The sequence below is a fragment of the Falco peregrinus genome, chromosome 8 (genome assembly GCF_023634155.1).
Source record: "Falco peregrinus isolate bFalPer1 chromosome 8, bFalPer1.pri, whole genome shotgun sequence".
NCBI classification, from domain to species: domain Eukaryota; kingdom Metazoa; phylum Chordata; class Aves; order Falconiformes; family Falconidae; genus Falco; species Falco peregrinus.
Window position 1 is genome coordinate 29,314,232 of NC_073728.1, and position 20,670 is coordinate 29,334,901.

A 20,670-nucleotide genomic window follows, 5' to 3' on the forward strand; every position below is an offset into this window, starting at 1 on the left:
ATTAAAAGTATAACACCAGGGAGATGAATAAACACACATTAATTTGGAATAAACTTTAAACCCAGCCGAGGTCAGCACCATCACCTGCAACAACACTAAGGAGGTCTAAAGACACTCATTATTGTAGTCATGCAATTGAAATAATGGGGACCTAATAGCATGACTGATAAACAGCGAGAAAATTAATGAGCAGGATGCCCGTCTTCCATCAAAGGACTGCCACATGTCTGTACAAGATACTACCGAAGACACTGGAGTTGTGTGCAGACCAAAACACTAAAGATTTGTGGTGTGAACTGAACACGTGGTGTTGCTAATGACTGGAGCTTGCATGGCCACTGTGTATGGATGAAGTAATTAATCACTTTAAAATTACACAATGGGACTTTATCGTTAAAAAAATAGATGATATAGTGTATGAGGGAGGGGAAACATAACTTGGATTTTTTTGATTCAGGATGCCAGACTGTAGAAATGCTTTTTGATCACTTACAGGGTATTTTTTGTCATTGTACAACATTGTGCATATTGACTGTACAATTAATCCAGTTTTGAGTTGCCTCAAATTTCACTCTGATCCAGGGTGAAAGAAACAGCTTTCTGGAAGAGACAGGATTATAGAAAGAGTTTGGAGCAGTATTTTCTATATCCCAAAGTCAGGGTCCTTGGATAACCTGCAGATCCAACAATTAGCAGCAGTCACTGGGGTGCTCATACTGGTTAGTAGCAGGTGCAGAAGCGGCAACTTATATAAACAATTACAATTATCATCAATTTGCATCCAGAACATTGGCATAACTTCCTGAAGAAAGCCTTCATGTAGTTACTGACATCCCTGGAGGCATTAGACAAGCTTTAGCAGAGAATGTAAAAAAGACTTAAAAGTGGTGGCTTTACTAGTCCAGTGTGTGAAACTTGATGTGAGTGGATTTCAGCTCCATGTCTGACCTCAGCTTACCATCAAAGCATTGGAATTGTTATTAAAACACAAAGCTGTGTATTAAACAGGCCATCAGCAGCGAGATGCTTCAGAAGAAAGTTTCAGGCCATCTGTTTTAGGTAGATGCTGCATGATCTTCCTTCAGACCTTCTCCTAAACCCTAATGGTCAGGAGTGATTGAGGCCTGAGAGACAAGAATTACCTGCTGTAGCTGTGTGATAGTCCCTTTTACCCAAACACATTTTCACATAACTTCAGTGAGCCTGTGCTCTGCTCATCAGGCCATGATGCTGTCTCTGCCATTCCAGAGAGCCACAGACCCTGAAATGCTTCTGGCCACATTTTTAAGAGGTACCTGTGCTACCAAAAGGTGTAGCAGTATGTTTCCTTTTGGGAAGAGATGATCTCTTGCTGTAGGGCAAAGTGAACATCCCTCCTCATGCTGCCAAATATTACTAGGCATTATCCCACATAATCTGACAATATTTGATTAATTGAAACTTCAAAGAGTCAATCTAATCTATGCCCAGTTGTCTGGCATAGTGTGTTGGTGTACTGTGGGAAGCTGAGTGTAGGCTTTCAGTGTAGAGCCTCAGTGTGTTATTGAAATAGAAATGGTAAAAATGATACAGAAAAGGACTGGGATTTTCCCAGGTAAGTAAGGGTTTGTTATTGGAGTCTCCATTACCAGCAACGGGCTTTGATGATTTCAGGAGGCCTTGGATCAGTTCCTGTGTATATTGTCCTAAAGAGCCTTTTGAGTCATAATTTACAGTCAAATTCCTGTGCAAAGCAACAGTTTAACACTCTTTATATTGACACACATTTGTAAATGGTTATCTGAATGACCTGCTTTCAGCTTTATGAAAATCTCACATCCTATATTCTAGAGATCTCAATACTTTCCTAAATGCATTAAAGGGTAAGTACTTCTTTGGAGAGCATTAGCACCATTAGCAGCAGCTTCTGCTTTTCCACTTCCTATGAATTTAATAACCTGCAAAGGCAGAGCCTTCCAAAAATGTCAAAACATGAGCAAAGGGAAATGGACATTGTCTTTTCAATTATAGACTTGGGATATCATGGGAAACACGAGTTTGTCCCTTGGACTGAACGAGAAGGTTGATGGGATTAGTAAACCGAACACTGTTCATGTGAATTGTTTGTATACTGTATGCTTTTACAGAACATTACCCATTAATAGCTGTGGAGTTTATTAGTACGTAAGGCAGAAATGTGCACAGTATCCTTATTTGTTGGTGGTTTTGTTTTGTTATGCTTTCTTTTACAAACTAACTAGATCTGTTAAAGCACAACTTAGCAAGCCTTGCTATTTTTTAATTAAGTTTTTTTATGTATGTAAATTCTAAAACCAGTTGTGCAAGGATAGGGTCTTGCTTGTCACTGCATGTTCTATCTAGCAAAATAGGGTCCTTCTACTAGTAGAGATATCAAGGTGCTGCAAAAACAATAACAAAAAACCTCAAACTCAACACAAATGTTATCCAATCCAGGCCCACTCCCTGTGCTGGTGGATGTCTTTGTCTCCTGCTGTGTGGTCACTAACAAAATCAATCATTACACTAAGGAGCAACAATAAAAAAATAACTTTATAAATGTGTCTCAGCAAATAAGAATATGGGCTGTTGTAGAGGAATGAATGCAGGCAGTGGGTTGATTAGCATTGACAACATGCAGCTGTGGCCTTGCCTCAGAGACAGTGGGTTGATTGACATGGACGATGTGCAGCTGTAGCTGTTCCTGCTAAGTGGTTAAATAGCCCTGAGGACTGGGGGTGTCAGATGGAGGAGGAGTGTGGCCTGACCTCTGGGGGAAGGAGGTGCAGCACAGACAGTAGAATCTGACCTATGGTAAAGCCTTGTTGCAGCCTACTAGGTTGTTTGTGCTGCAACAGGCTGTAGACTTTTAAAACATTTAAAAGCAAAAATCCTACTGCCTGATTTATACAACTTTCTCATTTAGAAAATAAAATCCAGTATAAAAAAATAGAGTGGCATGTCATACAAGAAATAAGGCAAATCCAGAATATATTCTGCTCTAGAAAACTGGAGCAGAAATGGTCAACATGAATTTATAACAAGCTCTTGACCTTCCCTGGCCCTTTATGCACTTTCATGAAATGATGTAATTCATTATTTCCACTGATGTGTGTAGAACAGTGGGCCAGTTTACTATGTATTCATTTATTCAGTCCTGAGTAATCTGTGTTTAATGGAGTGCTGGAGTGTGTCGGAATGAACAATTAGACCTGATTGTTGTAGAAGACAACTTGCCATTATTGCCAACATTAGTTGTGTGTGCTTTTTCTTTTAAATAAAGAAGGTGTGTTGCAAGTTTGGTATAGAACTCCCATATTAAAATTGTACACTTTTTAATTATTATTTATTTAGGATGGAAATATCTCTTACACACTTGGGGCCATAGTACTTTTCATTGAGCTCCCAACTGATGGAAGATGCAGATGTAAATTTTTGTCAAGTCTGTTCCACAAGGATAAGCAGACTGGGAAGACTAAACCAAGCACTAGAAGTGGAGTGGGATGGAGAGATCAGCTATCCCATCAGCAAGGTGCCAGATTTTGGAAGAATATATTCTGCAGTGCAGAAACTGAGAGTTTTTGCTGACTTCTCAAAGGGAAAAAAATGGCAGCCTCCTTCAGGGATAATGCATTTGATAAATCCCTCCAACTGGTGGGCAAAAAGAAAAATATCCAGGAGCATTTAAATTGAATGGGGCAGAACGCATACAGGGAATCCCAGGGAGTGAAGAAGCTACGGAAGAAACAGTGTAGTGAGAATTGCAAAAGAGTAGGATAGTGTGTATGATTTTTGGTACCTTATCCTAGATGATGTCATAACTTTTCCAGCGTGGCCCACAAAGTCCTAGAGGACTATAATCTCCCAGAATAGCTCTTTAGTTCATCTGGTGGGAGCCTGTGCCTTTGGGGTAAAAATACCCGAGGTTTATGCTCACTGAAACCTTAAAATTTCAGCAGCATAATTACAACCTTGGATGATAGTATTTGAATATATACATGAGTATTACACAACTCTTGTGACAATTTGGCATTTCTCATGAGGGAAGTGCAGAAATCTCTATGCATTCCATGAACAGGAAGGGTCAGCAATTGAATTTGGATCAAGAAATGAGCCTGGGTGGTGCAGTTGTCAGTGCAAGCTGGATATGCATGCAGGTGGCTTTGGGTGTATGCATTACTGCCTGGTGTGATTCATCCTCCGTGCCTTCTTTGCTTTGATAGTTACACCAAAGCCATATGTGTCAGTCTGTGCCACCCTCACAACAGCTACGTTAGGAGGCTTGGCTGGTTTGTATGAGTTTTGCTGGTTTGTAGCTGCTGTCAACCCTGAGCCAGCAGAATGTCATTGTACCTGAACGTGTGCACTATTCTCATTCCTCCTCAACGCTGGCACCCATGGTGCCTAACATGTGCCAAGGTAACGAAGAAGATTCTCAGAGACCTTCCATTGCATTGCACAACTGGACAGGGGAACAGTACTGAGAGGAACTGCAAGTGTTTGGGGCCAGCCTCCCACAATGGCATTCCTGGCATCCTTTGTCCTCTCTAGTAACTGGGGCAGTGGCTTTTGGAAAACTTGGAGTGTCTCATCTTTCCTTTTTCATAGTATAAGATGCTCAAGTGGGTCACACTGGGCAGTGCCGTGTCACATGAATGAAGCGATGGCAGACACAGTCAGCTAAAGATCAGCCATTATCTCAAGTAATCACCAAGCATGCACTATCATTTCCATGCCCTGTAGATTATGAAGAGCTAAGGGTGTTGCATTGCAAAGCAGGTTGGGCAGAGGGAGGACAGAGAACAGCAGGAACTAAACATTTGAATGCTGAAGGCACCAAATGCAGAGCTGTTTGCCAACAGTTCCCTACCCTGGGGGTATTCAGAAAGGAAGAGAAGATATTTTGTGTCAAGAAGCAGGTGGCTGGAGGAAGTCCTAAGAGAGCCCTGTGATCCTGTGTCATCAGCTGTGCCTGTATTTGCTCCTCGGTGCAATGAAGCCTTATGAAGTAGCAGCAGGAGTGGTGTCTGGTGTTTGTGTGCTTATGCATGTAGCCAGCTATGAATTTTTAAGACTGCAGAATGAAATTCATTTTGCAATAATGAAGATTTTATCTGAAGTAACAAGGAACACCAACTCAATGTTTCAATTCAGACGGATGAGGCAGATAAAGCAAGAGTGCAATAACAAAACAGATAAACAGGAGTAGGTCAAACCTGTTCTGTTAATGCTATGCGATACAAAGTTACAAGAAAGGAAGTGAAAAAGTGCAAAGTGCTTATCAGCAAAGTGCGTATCATCTCACGCATAGAATATCACAGCTCTCATTCTTTTCCATTGGCTCTAAGAAGGCTACAAAAACCAGCACTGGAGAAGTTACAAGGCTCATTTTATATGGTTGTGCAAACTGGGTCAAATATTGCAGAGGATTAGAAGCAGTGTGCTAGACAAGATAATAGCCCTTCCACAATGACTCTACCTGCCATTCCTGGTTTATTTCCTTGTTGGTTCTTGCAATGTCTTTTACATATGAGAATCCTTCAGGACTCAGTATCTTCTCTCAGTGGAAAATACTGCTTTTTGAATGATTTTAGTATACCAGATATGTTGGCACATAAAACAGATTATGTTTTACAGCTGACCAGTCAAACTGCAAACGTTTCTTTCTTAAGCTAAAGATGGTTTCTTCCTCCGCCCCAAAATAACACTTGAATCCCTAGCAGGGACGGTGGTGGTGGCAGGAGTTGTAAGCAGATTGCTTTAAAGGTAAACAGCAACTCATTGTCTCTTATATTGTCCAGCAAAGGCAAATTTAAAATCAGCAGACTACATACTGCCAGCTAAGAACTCAAGAGCTATTAGAGATTATATACAATGCTCTTTGGATGTGTGTAGTAGATTAGCACAGTTGTTTAGAGCAGGTGTTTTCTTAATTGTGATATATTCAGAACTGCATGCTGTGTTTGAAATGACCCTTAAATGGCCACCTCACACCAGTGAGATGAGAAGACATAGTGCACTGAGCTGTGAAATAAAGCAAGGAGGGAGGATGATGGTGGCCCAAGATCTATTCAACTATATTTGTTGCCAGTGTTGTCAGGGCAACCTTTTTTCTTATGCTCCAAATCTTTGCTTCTGTTTTTAATCTTTTTTTTTTTTTTTTTTTTATGGTTTATTATTTCGTATTTTGCAAAATGAGCTAAGTTGCTTTTAAAGAAGCTTGCAAAATAATGTCGAACCAAACTGCATGAGCCCAAAAGGTAAAAGTTATGTGGGTTGGAGATGAGAAGCTCTTTGTTAATTTCTTTTTCAAAAGGTAAATCATGCTACATTTGAAGCAGGTATTTCCCTGCACACACCCATCACATGTAGAAGCACTTACACTCTGGTTAAAAGGGCCTTTGGACAGCCTCAATATGTAGATGACACGATTTTAGAAACACGGTGGCAGAAAGGATCCTGGGACAGTTACTAGCCAGGTCCGTGGCTGACGGCACACATTGACTGTGAGAGCTGCTTTTAAGGAAAAATTATACCAGAAGGGGCTGGCGATGCACTCAACTCGCGTCGCAGCACATGGCTGCTGGGGCAGGTGCCACTGGCTGGTGTGCTCTGCCTGGGACAGGTGCCCCACCGGCTGCCCCAGGGTGGCCAGAAGCTCAGGCTCGGGGAGGCCAGGGGACATCTGCCGGGTCTCAGCCCCGCAGGCAGCAACAGGAGAGCAGCCTCGGGCAGTGCTGCCCCCAGAGAGCCTCTGGGAAAGGCGGAACGCAGGAGTGGGGAGGCATGGCTCTTCACAGTGCAAAGGCTGAGGAACAGTAAGGCACCAAAAATCACTGGATAATTGCAGTTTAGCTCCTGAATTAAAACTGATTTCAACCATCCTTCTGCCTGAGAAAACTGAGTTCACAAAGGAAGAAAGCCCTTGTCTTTTTCCACCCAGAATTCTTTGATATGTTTCTTTCTGAATTGTCTTCAGACAAATTTTCCTTTTAAAAATAATAAAGTGGAAACTAAAAAAAAAAAATAATAAATGCTTGGAATTGAATATTTATTTAGTTCCCCAATTTTTTCCCCCATTTGTTTACTTTGTTGGCTGACAAACAAAGAAATCCATTTTTCACGCAGCTCTAGTACAATATTAATCATCATGAGTACAAACAGCAGAGTCTAAGCCCATGTCTATTCATACTGTGTTATGCTGCTTCATGCTTCTGCATACTGAGTAGCACCTACTCCAGAAGTAAAGAAAATTAGGCTGTGTGTGACTGAATGTGTGAATAAGGCTGGCAGTTTCAGGTCAGTTAGCTACTCTTGGGATTTCAGATATTAACACTGTTATTTTGGCCTAAAGAGATAATAACAGCAGTTCTCTTTTATATACATAAACCTTACTCCTTTTTATTTTCCTCTTGTTCTCACAGGTTTTCACACATAACTTCATGTGGCTGAGAGCTCACTGCAAGGTAAAGGAAGAGATTATATGAGGCAACACCTGTGGAAAATGCAAATTGGCTTTGAAGAACAGCCACAGAAAGGTTTTACAAGTTCAGACAGGTCCTGGAAGTGTGCAAAGCAAGGAGAAGGTTATATTGCCCCTTCTCTGCTAGGCTTCATTCTGAGTATCAGGAAGACTTTTTACCACAGTGCTGAGCGAGAGCATCTTCAGGGCAAAAAATAGCCAGCATGATTTAGCTTTTGAGCTGCAAGATCTGCTTTTCTACAAACACAGGCCGCTATCCTTAAGCACCAAATTGTAACCTAACAAAGTGAACGCACTCAATTTCCTTCTGTTATGTGTTCAAATGTTCAAATTTAGTAACTTTAATTACTAGTTATTGGTAGTTTGTTGCTTTTTCCCAGAAATCCCAAGAAGATGGGTAACAGTCAGTGAAAAAAAGATCATTAGCCAAAGAAATGGCCCAAATTAACTACCCTGTTTGTGCAGGCCATCTCAAAATTTGCTTTTTTAATGAAAGCAGAATCTAAGATCTAGACCACAAAGACCAAAATTTTAGGCCCTGAATTGCTTTTCACCAGGATGTAACTTCCTTCCAACATATTTCTACAGCAATGCAAGAAGAGTATAAGCTGTTCATGCAGGTATTTGCACAGGTCCTCTGGTGTTTATATCATTGAAATACAGAAGAGCAGAAGGGCTTCTTAAGGTGTGTTATATCCAGTGCTTTGGTAAGGTATGTGCTTGCGGTCATGGGCAGTGATAGATAAATTGAAGAATAAATGCATGTCTGCCAGAAAAATGGAGGAGAGTCACACATCCATCAGAAAAGTAAGTGATACGGCCACACAGAAAGTTGCCACCTGTTCTGTGGTAACTGCCAGTGTTTGCACTTCTTACAAGTATCCAGAGAAAACTGGTCCACAATGAAAGAAGCTTAAGCTAAGCCCTGTCCACATCATCTGTCTAAATAAAACACACTTGCAAAGCATCACAGAAATTCTGCAGCTTTCTGGGTGGATTCGTACTTTTTGTTGGCTTTAAATGGTCTTAAATGAGTAGGAAATTTCTGACAAACTTGCTCAAGAAAAACTCTTCAACCTTTCAGGCAGAAATATTCACGCTGTTGTGATAAGCTGCAGCTGAAATCAAGCAGATCAAGAGTTAAATGAAAGGCAAGGAATATGTCTCACAGTTGAGAGCCCACCTTTAAATCTGGAGGGAAACTGAAGTGATAACAAACAAGGCATTTTGCCATAATAAAATAAAAAGATAATTTACTTTACTGTAAAGGACAAAGAACAGTCATTTTGGAAGTCAAAACAAAGCAATACTTAAGTACACTGGAATAAAAAACTTTTCTTACATTTGAGTCTCTTCTAGACCTGAGCACAACAATAATGCCTCTATTTTAAAAGGGCAGAGTGAAGGTGTTAATTAATTACTGTGATGTCTCAGAGCTGCATTAGAGTAGCTGTTTATAGTTAGGGATATGTCCACCAGTAGCTAGTATGTGGAGACTGATGGTAAGAATAGATTAACACTACGAGCAGTGGTTGTTTCAGAAAGCTTTCAGCTACCTAAATGTGAGATATTTCTGCTAATGTTATTTCTTTCTCTTCTAATAATCCAGAGGTTTTCAGGCTCTGCCTTGGGCAATGGTATATGCATAAGATTCACCAGCTGATAAGCAGTCTCAAGAGGCACCGCACCTAAGCCTGTGGTTCGATGATACAGTAAATTCAGTTTTCAGTCTCCTAATGTAACTTCAAAAACATCACAGCTATGTGAACTGATATCAGCCACACTGCTAGTTCAAGTTTGTTTAAAAATACTGAGATGGGTGAACACCTTGCATCAGACTTCACACTGCATCAGATTCTGCCTGCCTGCAGCTCTCTAACTTTAATTGCCAGAGCAGGACCATAATCACAAAGGCAGGTATTCTGGCTAAGGATCCATTTTCATATCATAACGATGTCATATTGCCAAGAGGCTGCTACTAAGAGTAGTTCTGCTCCTCCATCTTCTATCAGCAGCTCACTGCTACTGCCAGGTATGACATCACTGTAGGACCAGGATTTCCAGCACAAAGAAAAGTGTGGGAGAACGCACAGGACTGGGCGGGCAGAGCAGTAAAGCATATTCTGGCAGCAGTCTGTGGTAGCATCAGTGAAACTGTAATGTGGAACCCACCCTAAACCCGGCAGAAGGGTAATAACACACATATGCTTGACTCAAATTTAAAATGCTATGCTGGTGGGTCCAGGATGTTCATATTGACAACTGCAGAACCATGGCAAAGGCACCTCAGTGATTCAGAATTCTTCCAGCGTACCCTGCTTGCTGCTGGCAGGGAGTCTTCATCAGTGCCTTGTCTAGTGAGTAATTACTGCCACGACTGCACTTTCTTCATTTCACTGGTGACAGTGACTACTGCTGTCCTTCCAGATGAATGTCTGCTGGAGAAAGAGTAAGTGAGCACCACTGTGTAAGTCAGAATCTGCTTCAAGCACTCACCTAAGCTGCTTCAGAAAGACTTTCTCAAAAGCATAAACTTTTTAGCTCCCCAGTCTATGTGTCAGGCCAGCACGGCCCAGAAGCTGGATTTTTTTGTTTCACAATTACAATAACTCCTCTTTAGCAACCAATCGCTCAAGCCTCTTCAATTCCTTCTCTTGGAGGAATTTATTAGTTTTTAAAGTCATGCCATTTATACACAAATATCATGCTGGTCTGTTGAATGCATCTGTCAAGAGACAAAAATAAATAAATGGACCAGACTTACTCTATGTCACCCCTGTCTTTTTTTTTTCTCCCACCTTTCTTGACATTTAGAAAATGTTAGAAAACTTTCTGCTAGGAAAAGTATAAAATACATTTACAGTATAGTTGTTCTGTTGATTACAGAAACATTGTTGCAGTAGCAATAAAGCAATAGGCTTGTAAATCTACTCTGTATACTTGGTGTTCATTAAATTTAGTGGAGTGACAGTTACCGCTCTGGAAAATACAGTATTTTCAGCGGAAAATGCAACACATAGTGTTTCCAAGCCAATTCCTTATGGCAAGTCAGTCAGCTGTCACACTAAATCTTAAGTGGAGATTGATGAGGATGGTTGGGAATATCATGTTTGTCAGAGAGGTGCTGGGTCCACAGTCTTTTATTTTTCCACAAGGGCACCTGTTAGACAGTATCAGTTACAGTCCCTGCACAATTGATTATTTTGGCCTGTATGCAAGCTCTATACTCCTTTGCACATATATTGTGAAGAGTGAAGCATATCACCTAAGGTTAACCAGCTGCCATGTGATCTTAGTGTCTGTTAGTGTTGACGTGACATCAGCATTTTGCCTGTATCCTTCACACTGGACATTATTCACAGCTGCTCACTGGCAGCAAAAGTCATTTTTTGCAAGGAACATTTCCAAGCAACAGATCCCAGTGAACCATTGACTTGGTGTTTCATATTCATAGTGAGTGCTTGTTTGCTTCAGACATACTGTATTTGACTCTTCATTACAAGGTGGACCGTTCTAAATTACAAAGAAGAGAAATAATACAAGATGAACTGTGATAGAGCAGGAAAGGAATCAAGAATGTTTCTACTGCTATGCAGATATATGCATAAAAAATGAAACATGAAAATTAACAATATGTCGCTCATACAGGAATTGCCTACGACTCCTGCCAAGGACTAAGGAGTTTCAATTGCAGGGCTGAGTTTACCTCTCAGATTTTGAATCAAAGGGCAGAATTTGACTTCAAGACACTGGAGTTTAGTTAATTTCGTTCTTCCAAAAGAAATAGAGATTGGAGGGGAAAGATGCTGCACCAGACCTTGGCCTGAAAACCCTGTCTGTAAGGTTATGATTCCACAAGGGGAACGTGGCTCTGGCTCTGCCTTTGCTTTACTTGACCACCTGGTCAAAAGCCAGCTCCAAAGGCTAAGCTTATGACTGTTCAGAGCACAGAGTTGAGGTAGTGCTGAGTGCGTTATCTATGGGTTCACATACCCTCCTGTCCAGCCCAGGCAGTATATACACTTGCAGCTGCCTGCAAAAGGCAATGTCAAATGACCATTATAGTTGGTCAGTCCTAGGTCCCACTGGTGTACATGGGAATTCTGGAGCATTTTCTTCGTCATGCAATATTACTCCATGGGCAATGTCTTTAGGGAGAATCTGAGCTTCTGTCAAGTGTCAGTGTAGGCAGGAGGTGTGTAAAACTTCTAAAATTCAGCAAGGATCTTTGTGAAACTACAGAAGCAAACAGGAGCTTTAGTTGTTGATGTTGCAATCATCTGGGCATGTTCTTTACCTTCAGTTTCACTTATTTTCTGTTTCTGTTTTTTTCTATTAACACATCAGTTTAATTTTTAATTTGGTTTCAGAGTGACTCAAAATAAAGCAAATACTAGCAATAAAACATTAAAAAAAAAAAAAGCTTCACTTAAAGAGAGGAACAGTGTATACTAAGATTTCAAATAAGTGTTCAAAAGTAGGGGCAATTTTAAAGTAATTACATTTTAAAACCCTACAAGAAAATCCTTTTTCCCCTCCCCCAAATGAATATTCTGCAAAGTTGTCTCCTTAGTGACATTTCAGTCACCAAATGCATGGCTATTTAAGGGAACATGCTTTCAGTGTGTGTCTGAAGAAGAGTGCATTGGGAGAGTACCATTCAGATAAAGAGGATGAGCCAAATCTGAGATTAGTAAAGTGGCGTTGTTAATTGTCAAGATGATGCTGAAGAGACAGAGGCACTTAATTGTTATGTTTGTGCTCCATTGAATCATTGTCTCTTTGTGTTGTTTTTAATTTGTTTTCTACTGTAACTCATGAAATTTACATTACTGCCATTAAGGTGAATTTTTTGAAGCTGCATCTGCTCATTGGTTTGCCGATTCCCTCTCTTGAAATTAGATTGATGTAGTGTTATATATTCATTTCAATCTAATGACTTTTCCAGAGCCCCAGAGTAAAGAAAATGGGTTTCATTAATTTCCCTAATAGCATCACTGAAAGACATGTAATGTGTGAAGTTAAAACTTCTTTTGTTTTTAATCTCTTAATGATCTCTTTTCCCTTTGTTCAGATCCTCCTTAGTTTTACAAAAATAGAGAGGAATGAAAATGTCTCTTGGTGGATTTGTCAGGGAAGCGAGACTTCAACCATTTTGGTGGAAATGTTTCATGGCATCTTTATGTTCCTTATTGATGTTTATTCTGCTATTCAGTCCATTTATTGCTCCATAAATTGCCAATGTGTATGGTTTCTTTTATTTTTTTTCCCATCCCAAGGAAAATGAAGACCAAGTTGCTCAGCCATTTTTGGCATTCTGAATTTGTGACTTGTCTCTGGATAAAAGTCTAGAAGTACCATTACAATAACCGGAATTATTTTTGCTGTATTTAAAGAAAGATCTTCATATGTTTCATTTCTCCTGACATAACTTCACAGTTGGTGAACCCAATTATTTGACATAGAAAGTTTTTACTAAATGTTCTGTTTGCTGAAAAGGAGTGCTCATTATTACAGTTATGTGCTGACTTGGACAGTATGAAAAGGGATAAATACCTTCAGAACAGGCTGTCTGAACCTAGGATGTGTACCAATACCAGAAATGAAATGTTTTCATGGCTTAGTCGCAGGGTGAGGAATGAACAATCTGTGTTTTGAAGTGGCCCTAATCTTAATTCATCAGAAGAGTTCATTCATTTGAAAGGTGAGGTTAACAATTATAGGCTTCATTAATGTTAGAGATAATAGTCTATGATCATTTCATGTGCCTTTTTTTGTACAAACTTAGACTTACATTTTGGACAGTGAATGAAAACTGGGTGATAAATCACAGTGCAGTGTTATAAATGTTTCCTATGCTTATTTACATCACTATGGGGGTTTAATTCCAGAGACAGAGGGACCTTCTGTAATCTCTTGCAATGTAATTATAAAGTTTTCTTGGGTCCCACTTTGCATATACCTCAGGGTTTGGCTACATCATGCTGCAGAGAGATACAGTGATCTCCAGACTGCCTCAGATCAACATATTTGGAACTGCTAAATGACTGCTCTTACTTAAATACTAGGCTTGCAGACTCTGGTATGGCCTTGTACTGACATGGTTTGAATATGGATTAATATTTATTGACTCAGGAGCATGAGGGTGCCACACAGAGCCAAGTCAGAATACAAGGGAAATGCCAGGCGTTGGGGATGTTGCCAGCACTGTGGACACTGTTAAGCTTGAGCACTGGGGACAAAGAACCACTGCTTCCTCTCCGGTATAATCCTCAAGGAGAATAGACATGAAAATGCCTCTCACCTCTGTTTCTTTACACCAGGGCTGAAGACAATAAATCTAACTTAGTCGGGAGGTGCAATGGGCATTTCAGGTAGACAGTTCTAGTCACAGTACTTCATTGACAACTCTAAGTCTGACCATCATCAAACTACGCTGAAGTTAAAAACAAAGTCCAAGCTTTGTCATTAATCACTACTTTGTGAAACAGTTGCCCACCCGATAAGTATATCCTCTAGTCAGCAAAAAGGTGTTAGAGGATAAATAGTGATCTGTCCGTGTTGGTGCATTACATATCAGCTTTTCTGATGGAGAGAGGAAAAAGTGAGTGGTTATTCACCTCCTGTTAGATATTTCCTGACTCTTGATTTTGGCTCTATTATTATTTCCAAAACTATCTAAAAAGATTCTCATCAATTAAGTATGCTTCAGTGTATTTGTCCGACTAATTTCCTAGCAAAGGATTTTCCGATTCTACTGATTTCTACTAATTTTCAAGTTCTAAATTTTAGCACAACTTTTTTATGCCATCTATCCAATCCTTTTCAGTTAAAATTCACTGGTTTGGGAGAGTGGTAAGCACCAATTGACCTACTTTTCCTTTTATTTACTAGTTAAATTATGTACTACAGAAGCTTCCTTGATGCGCTCTTTGGTCAACTCGTGCATGTTCCAAATTTGACAGAAGAGCCAGCTCATTAGTGCACTGTCTGTGCTTGTGTAGGAAGAATATCATCCTATTTTAGCATGATGTGTCTGACATTTTCTTTCAAATGGTATAATACAGCAGGAAAAACTAATCTTTAACTTGCTCTGCTCGCCAAGTATAATGGAAAACTGTAATTATACCATTCTGAATTCGTATCTATTGTGCATTTTGTTAGAAGTCCGACAAGTCTGCATTACACGCTAATGAATATTTCAGTTATGACCTAAAGGAATTTAAGTTTGAGAAGTTTTCTCAACAGAAAGACAAGCAGAAACTCAGTTTTGAATAGTTTGGTTCATACTTGCAAATTATCATGGAAACTTGACAGTAGCAGGTAAATCTCACTGTATGAGGTCATGCATTCCTTCATCTTACCTGGTTATGTCATGTTGTGATTTGTGATAATCCAGGCAATGTTTCTATTATTTAATGTTATGAAGTTCTCCGTGTATTTCTCTGTAACAGCTTTGACCAGTTTCTTTACTGCCATATGACTTTACACGTTCAAACACTTTATAGATATTGATTCCTATATCCATAGGAATAAATGCCATAACATTCACTTTTAGAAGGTCCCAAAAGTAAGAGGCATCCTCAAGAACAAAGATGTATTCAATGGGACATGAAGAAACTGGTCTTTGAGAAACAGTTTTGTACCAGGGACAAAATGTCCTACTTAGCTTAGCAGTAGTGCAGGTGTATTTTTAGCTTTTGTAATTTTTTTCATGGGAAATTCAAATAAGTACTGTCATATTATTCATGTGTCTGTAAACCTTTTGCTCTATGCAGCCATCAAGCAGATGAACAGATTTTACTGCTTTTCATTACTCTTGTGCAATAGATCATACAGATCATATCTTCAGCATCTTTCCACTGTCGAGTTGTAAGGTCACTTTAGTGGCATAACTACCAGAAGTTATTCTGCCACAGTCCAAGTCTTCTTAAAAAAATAAAAAAGGTAGCAAAAGTAAAAAACAATTTGTTCTTCTAGATTTTTTTTTTTTTAAATAAAGACACACTTGAATGTGTAACAGTATTTGCTTACAATTCTGTATCATCTCAGACAGTGGTCCCTCTCAGATCTGAAGGAATAGAATTCTAAAGTTTTAATCTTTTGGGGGCTTTATCTTTATTTACCATATAGGTAATTTAAATACATGGATCACGTTAGGATATACCATATTCCTACACGTTGGCTACTGAATTAAACAGTCACTAAGTTGTTTATGAAGCCTTTCACTTCTAGCAACACAAGATGGCTCAGAACTGCAATATTCAGTCGTTGTTTTGAGTGTGGATTTGATGCATTCTCATTGGCTGAGGTATTTGCACTTGGATATTTAGTTTGTGTCAGAATTTCACAACAAAATAGAAGAGCTCTTTTCATTCTGTACTTGAACACTTCTCTTACCCACCAAGATTTTGGATCTACCTCCATTAGAACTAATGAAGAACACTGAGGAACAGGGTGGCATTGTCTTCATACAAGCCAAATTTTTACTGGAATATTTGAAGTCTTTCTGAAAGCACAGCACAAAACTTAAGGATATGGATGTAGTTGTATTTCTGTCCTTTTTTTGATCTTTCTAAATGAGCTGATCTCAAAAGGTGCCTGCACCTTTTTTCCTTGCCTGTCTGAAGGTGGGATCTAGTGGGGGAGTATGGGGCACCAGAGTAGAGGAGTTCTTCACTGTGTATTTCTGACTTCTCTGGTTTTCTTCATTATTTTTTCAGAATTAAACCAGCTGTAGGGAAGTCTTAAAACAAAAAAGCATTTTAAGAATTGGAATAAAGCTTTAGAGCGGATTACTTAAAATTGCAAGAAGCCATCCATCATATTCAGGTTCACAGGAATGTATTCTTCATTAGAAGCTAAGTTTGATAACTTTCCTCTGAAGTTGCAGGGTAAGAAATAAAGCAGTTCTCAGTTGTTTGGTTCTCTCAGCTGTTGGTGAAAACCAAGGACTGTACAAGAGTTTTTCACTATAAGTGTATTGGGCCACAGTTAGACTGGCTTCAATGGAGACTACTGTTACCAAGGATAAGTACTTTACGTGATGGATTTCATTTGTTGCTGCCAGGCCAGGGCAGCACATTTACAATCAGTCATATCTGTACTTACACTGCTGCACCCATCTCTGCTGAAACAGAGCAAGGAAAAATTGTGATGGACATCAGCTCACTGCTAATCTTTTTCACTGATCACATCGTCCGATAGTGCTACAAAAATACTGATATGGGCTGCAGGTTTAATATCTCAAGAAAGGATTCCCTGCAGAGATGTGTCAGATTTATCAACCCTAATTTAGATAGTAGCTGAACCATCTGTACTTGATTTGTGTAGACACAGAAGAATAAAAATCAGTTAGCAGGCAGTTTACTCGCATCCCATTTCTCAGCTGCATTGGTGAACCAAGTGACTGCAACCTTATAAGCAAGAAGAGACTTCATTTCTTTTATGAACCCAGATTCATATGCACTGTATTTTAATCTCAGACCCACAGTACTTAGGCTCACAAGGAGATTTCTAAAATGAATAGAAATCATTGGATTATAAAAGGAGATAGAAAAGTTAAATGATCTGAAATACATTTTATATGAGACTTTCATTTTTCAATAAACCTTCAGAAAACAAGTCTGTCTGTTAGAGTAAGGAATATATTACTACAGTGCAGGAGGTTTCAATAACTTCAGCCGTTCACAAAGGATTATTGAGACATTTATGACTGAATGAAAATATTCCCTGTCAAAATAAACTGAGTTATGTTTTCCAAGATGCTAGTCCAAGCAACTGCTTGAGGGGTCAGAAAACTTGCTTGGGAAGTGCTGTGTTTCAGCAGGGTCTCAGTGGCTGTCAGTGAAATGCAGTTATGTGAAAACATTTGGAGCTGGACCTGACACAAATAATTGTACATCACCTCTGCTTCCTCTGCTGCATTTCTATTCTTCATAAATTCTATCATATCTTTGTCCTTTGGCATCCCCATCCTTTACAGACCTATTTTGGTATAAAAGACAGGAGTCAAAGTTCACTTCGTAATCCTTCATGAATCAGTTTTTGAACGTTGGCTGCTTTCAGCTCAGGGTGCATTTCAGTCCTTGTGCTCTGCATTTCCTGTTGATCTCTTTCATTATCCTGTGACATCTAAAGTAAAGTAATTGTTGCTCTTCACAGCAGAACCAAAAGCCAGCGTGCTCTCTCCCAGCTATGTTTCTAGCATAGGCACCCTGAGCACAAGCTAGAAGCCTTTCCCTTCTGTTTTTTTCCAAGCCTTGTGGTTTTTTTAGCTGGACTGTGGTATGAACCCAATGGAGACAGCAGCATCCCAAAAGCAGCTTTGATTCATGGTCTTAAATTGCTGAGGGAGGGGCAGAAGCTGAGCCAGCTCTGCTTGGCTAGCTCCCAACAGCCCGTCTCATAGCAGCTGGGCTTTCTGGGACTCCAGGAAGTTCTGCAGATCGAGTTGGTGGGGCCAAGAAGAGTTGAGCACCCCAAGGACATACTCCATCTGGGTCTAAATGGCATACCTAGTAAAATAAACCTGAAATAAGGATAGAAATACACCCCAGACAAGCACCTTAACTGAAAGCTCATCTGTCTTTAAATATAATTCTTCCCTTTTGAAATGGATTTTAGGTAAAGATGTTCAGCAGGATCTGTTTACCCTTTCCCCAAACTCTATGTGTGAGTTCAGGTCTGTTCACCACTGCATCCTGCTGTTCAGATAATAAAGTTCAGATACCTCAGCCTACCTACATGCAAAATTAATTAGGATTGAGGTAGCTATAGTCTTTGCTGAGTGAAAAGCTGCCTGGACGGCCGAGCCAAAAGAGTGATGATGAATGGAGTCACATCCCGCTGGTGGCCGGGCACACGTGGTGCTGCCCAGGGTTCAGTGTTGGGGTGGGTCCTGGTTAATGTTTTTATCGATGATATGGACAAGGGGACTGAGTGCACCCTCGGTCAGTTTGCAGATGACACCAAGCTGAGGGGGAGTGTTGGTCTGCTTGAGGGTAGGAAGGCGCTGCAAAGAGATGTGGAAAGTCTGGATTAATGTGCCGAGGCCAATTGTATGAGGTCAAATGAGAAGGGCCAGGTCCTGCACCTGGGTCACAACAACCCCATGCGATGCAGCAGGCTTGGAGCAGAAGGCCTGGAAAGCTGCCTGGAGGAAAAGGACCTGGGGGTGTTTGTCACCAGCCAGCTGAACATGAGCCAGCAGTGTGCCCAGGTGGCCAAGAAGGCCAACAGCATCCTGGCTTGTATCCAAAACAGTGTGGCCAGCAGTACAAAGGCAGTGATCATCCCGCTGTATTAGGCACTGGTGAGGCTCCAGCTTGAATACTGTGTTCAGTTTTGGGCTCGTCATGAGAAGACAGACATTGAGGTCCTGGAGCATGTCCAAGGAAGGGCAATGAAGCTGGTAAAGGGTCTAGAGAACTAGTCTTATGAGGAGCAGCTGAGGGAACTGGGGTTGTTTAGTCTTGAGAAAAGGAAGCTCATGGGAGACCTTCTTGCTTTCTACAACTACCTGAAAGGAGCTTGTAGCAAGGTGAGGTTCAGTCTCCTCTCCCAAGTAACAAGTAATAGGACAAGAAGAAATGGCCTCAAGTTGCACCAGGAGAGGTTTAGATTGATGTTAGGAAAAATTTCTTCACTGAAAGGGTGGTCAAGCACTGGAACAGGCTGCCTGGGGAAGTGGTTGAATTACCATTCCTGGAGGTGTTTAAAAGACATATAGTTGTGGCGCTTAGGGACATGGTTTAGTGGTGGACTTGGCAATGCTACGTTAACAGTTGGCCTCGATGATCTCAAAGGTCTTTTCCAACCTCAAGGATTCTATGATTCTGCTATATTCATGAGTTGCAGTCTCTCAAAGAAGTTCCTATTTGTTCCTGAAATTTCTATTCTTAAGTATTAGTGTGCAAGAAAAGTTGCACCATTTTAACATGCTGTAGTTCCAACAGTTTGTCTCTTATTTTAATTGTTTGTCTTAGTTTACAAAGGGCCACAAGCTAAATCAGTTTAAAGGAGATTTAAACTTGTTCAAATGCACTTAATGGGAAATTTTGCACTGCTTTAACCTGATTGATCTAAGTTTGAGTCACTTACGCAACACTTGTGTATAGGCAAGCTCTGCAAAGACATGACATTAGAAAGGTGAATGGCATTCCCTCTGATTATTTGAAGATCCAATCAATATACAGAATATGCTTAAAGATCTTGTTTGTTTTGCCAGGAATGCCCAGAGAACATCATGTATTTTACCAGAGTAGAAGGCAAAAAGAGAGACTTAAAATTTAACATTTGAAAAGCAGCCACTAACATGTTTTTCTAACAGTTAATAAAGCCTGAATGAGCCCAACCCATTTTGTTGGATGACTGCAAAGCATCTCAATGGATTTTGCCAGCACAAAGGTGTGCTGCTGAGACAATATATACATTCCACTGTGAAATAGACACTGCAAATTCAAAATCTGAGCCTAATTCTGTAGAAATTAATGGGAATTTTGTCAGACTTCAAAGGGACCAGGGTCAGAAATCCAGTTGCTTACCATGTTGACTACCTTCATTAGTGGCAGTATAAAGGAGAGGAGCAGACAGATTAATTTTTATTCAGAACTTACCAACTTTGTTTTTTCCCTAAATAGTGTCCCTTTAATTTTTCAAATTTCATTTACTACGGAAACAAACCTCAAAATGAGAAGAACATGTAGGGTGTATAACATAGTTACCTTTCTAGGTGGAGACTGAATTAGCCTGCCATGTTGTATAATTTTTTCTTCCTCTGCTTCTTGTTAAAGAGCTATTTATAATCAGTAGCAACCAGAAGAGAAATGCAGAACAGGACATCAAACACCCAGTCTGTTTATTTAAATTTCATGTGTTCACTTGTTTCAGAGAGCTGATGGACACCTTGTCTGTCTTTACTCCACTACTGTTAGTGGGACACTGATGCAAAATGAAGCTTTCAAAGAAGAAAATAATCAGGGCTAAATAGAAATGGGGAGCAGGGGGGACAACATGGACAAAAACAAAAACAAAAACAAAAAAAAAAAAAGAAGAAGAAGAAAGATCAGATCAGTGTTCTGGCTAGATCAGGAGCAGCAGTTCTTAATTAATTTAGCTTCTTGTTACAGTCAGATGTAGTGAGAATACAGGCATCTAGTTTGTAGACTTCAGGGCCACTTCAGGTCACT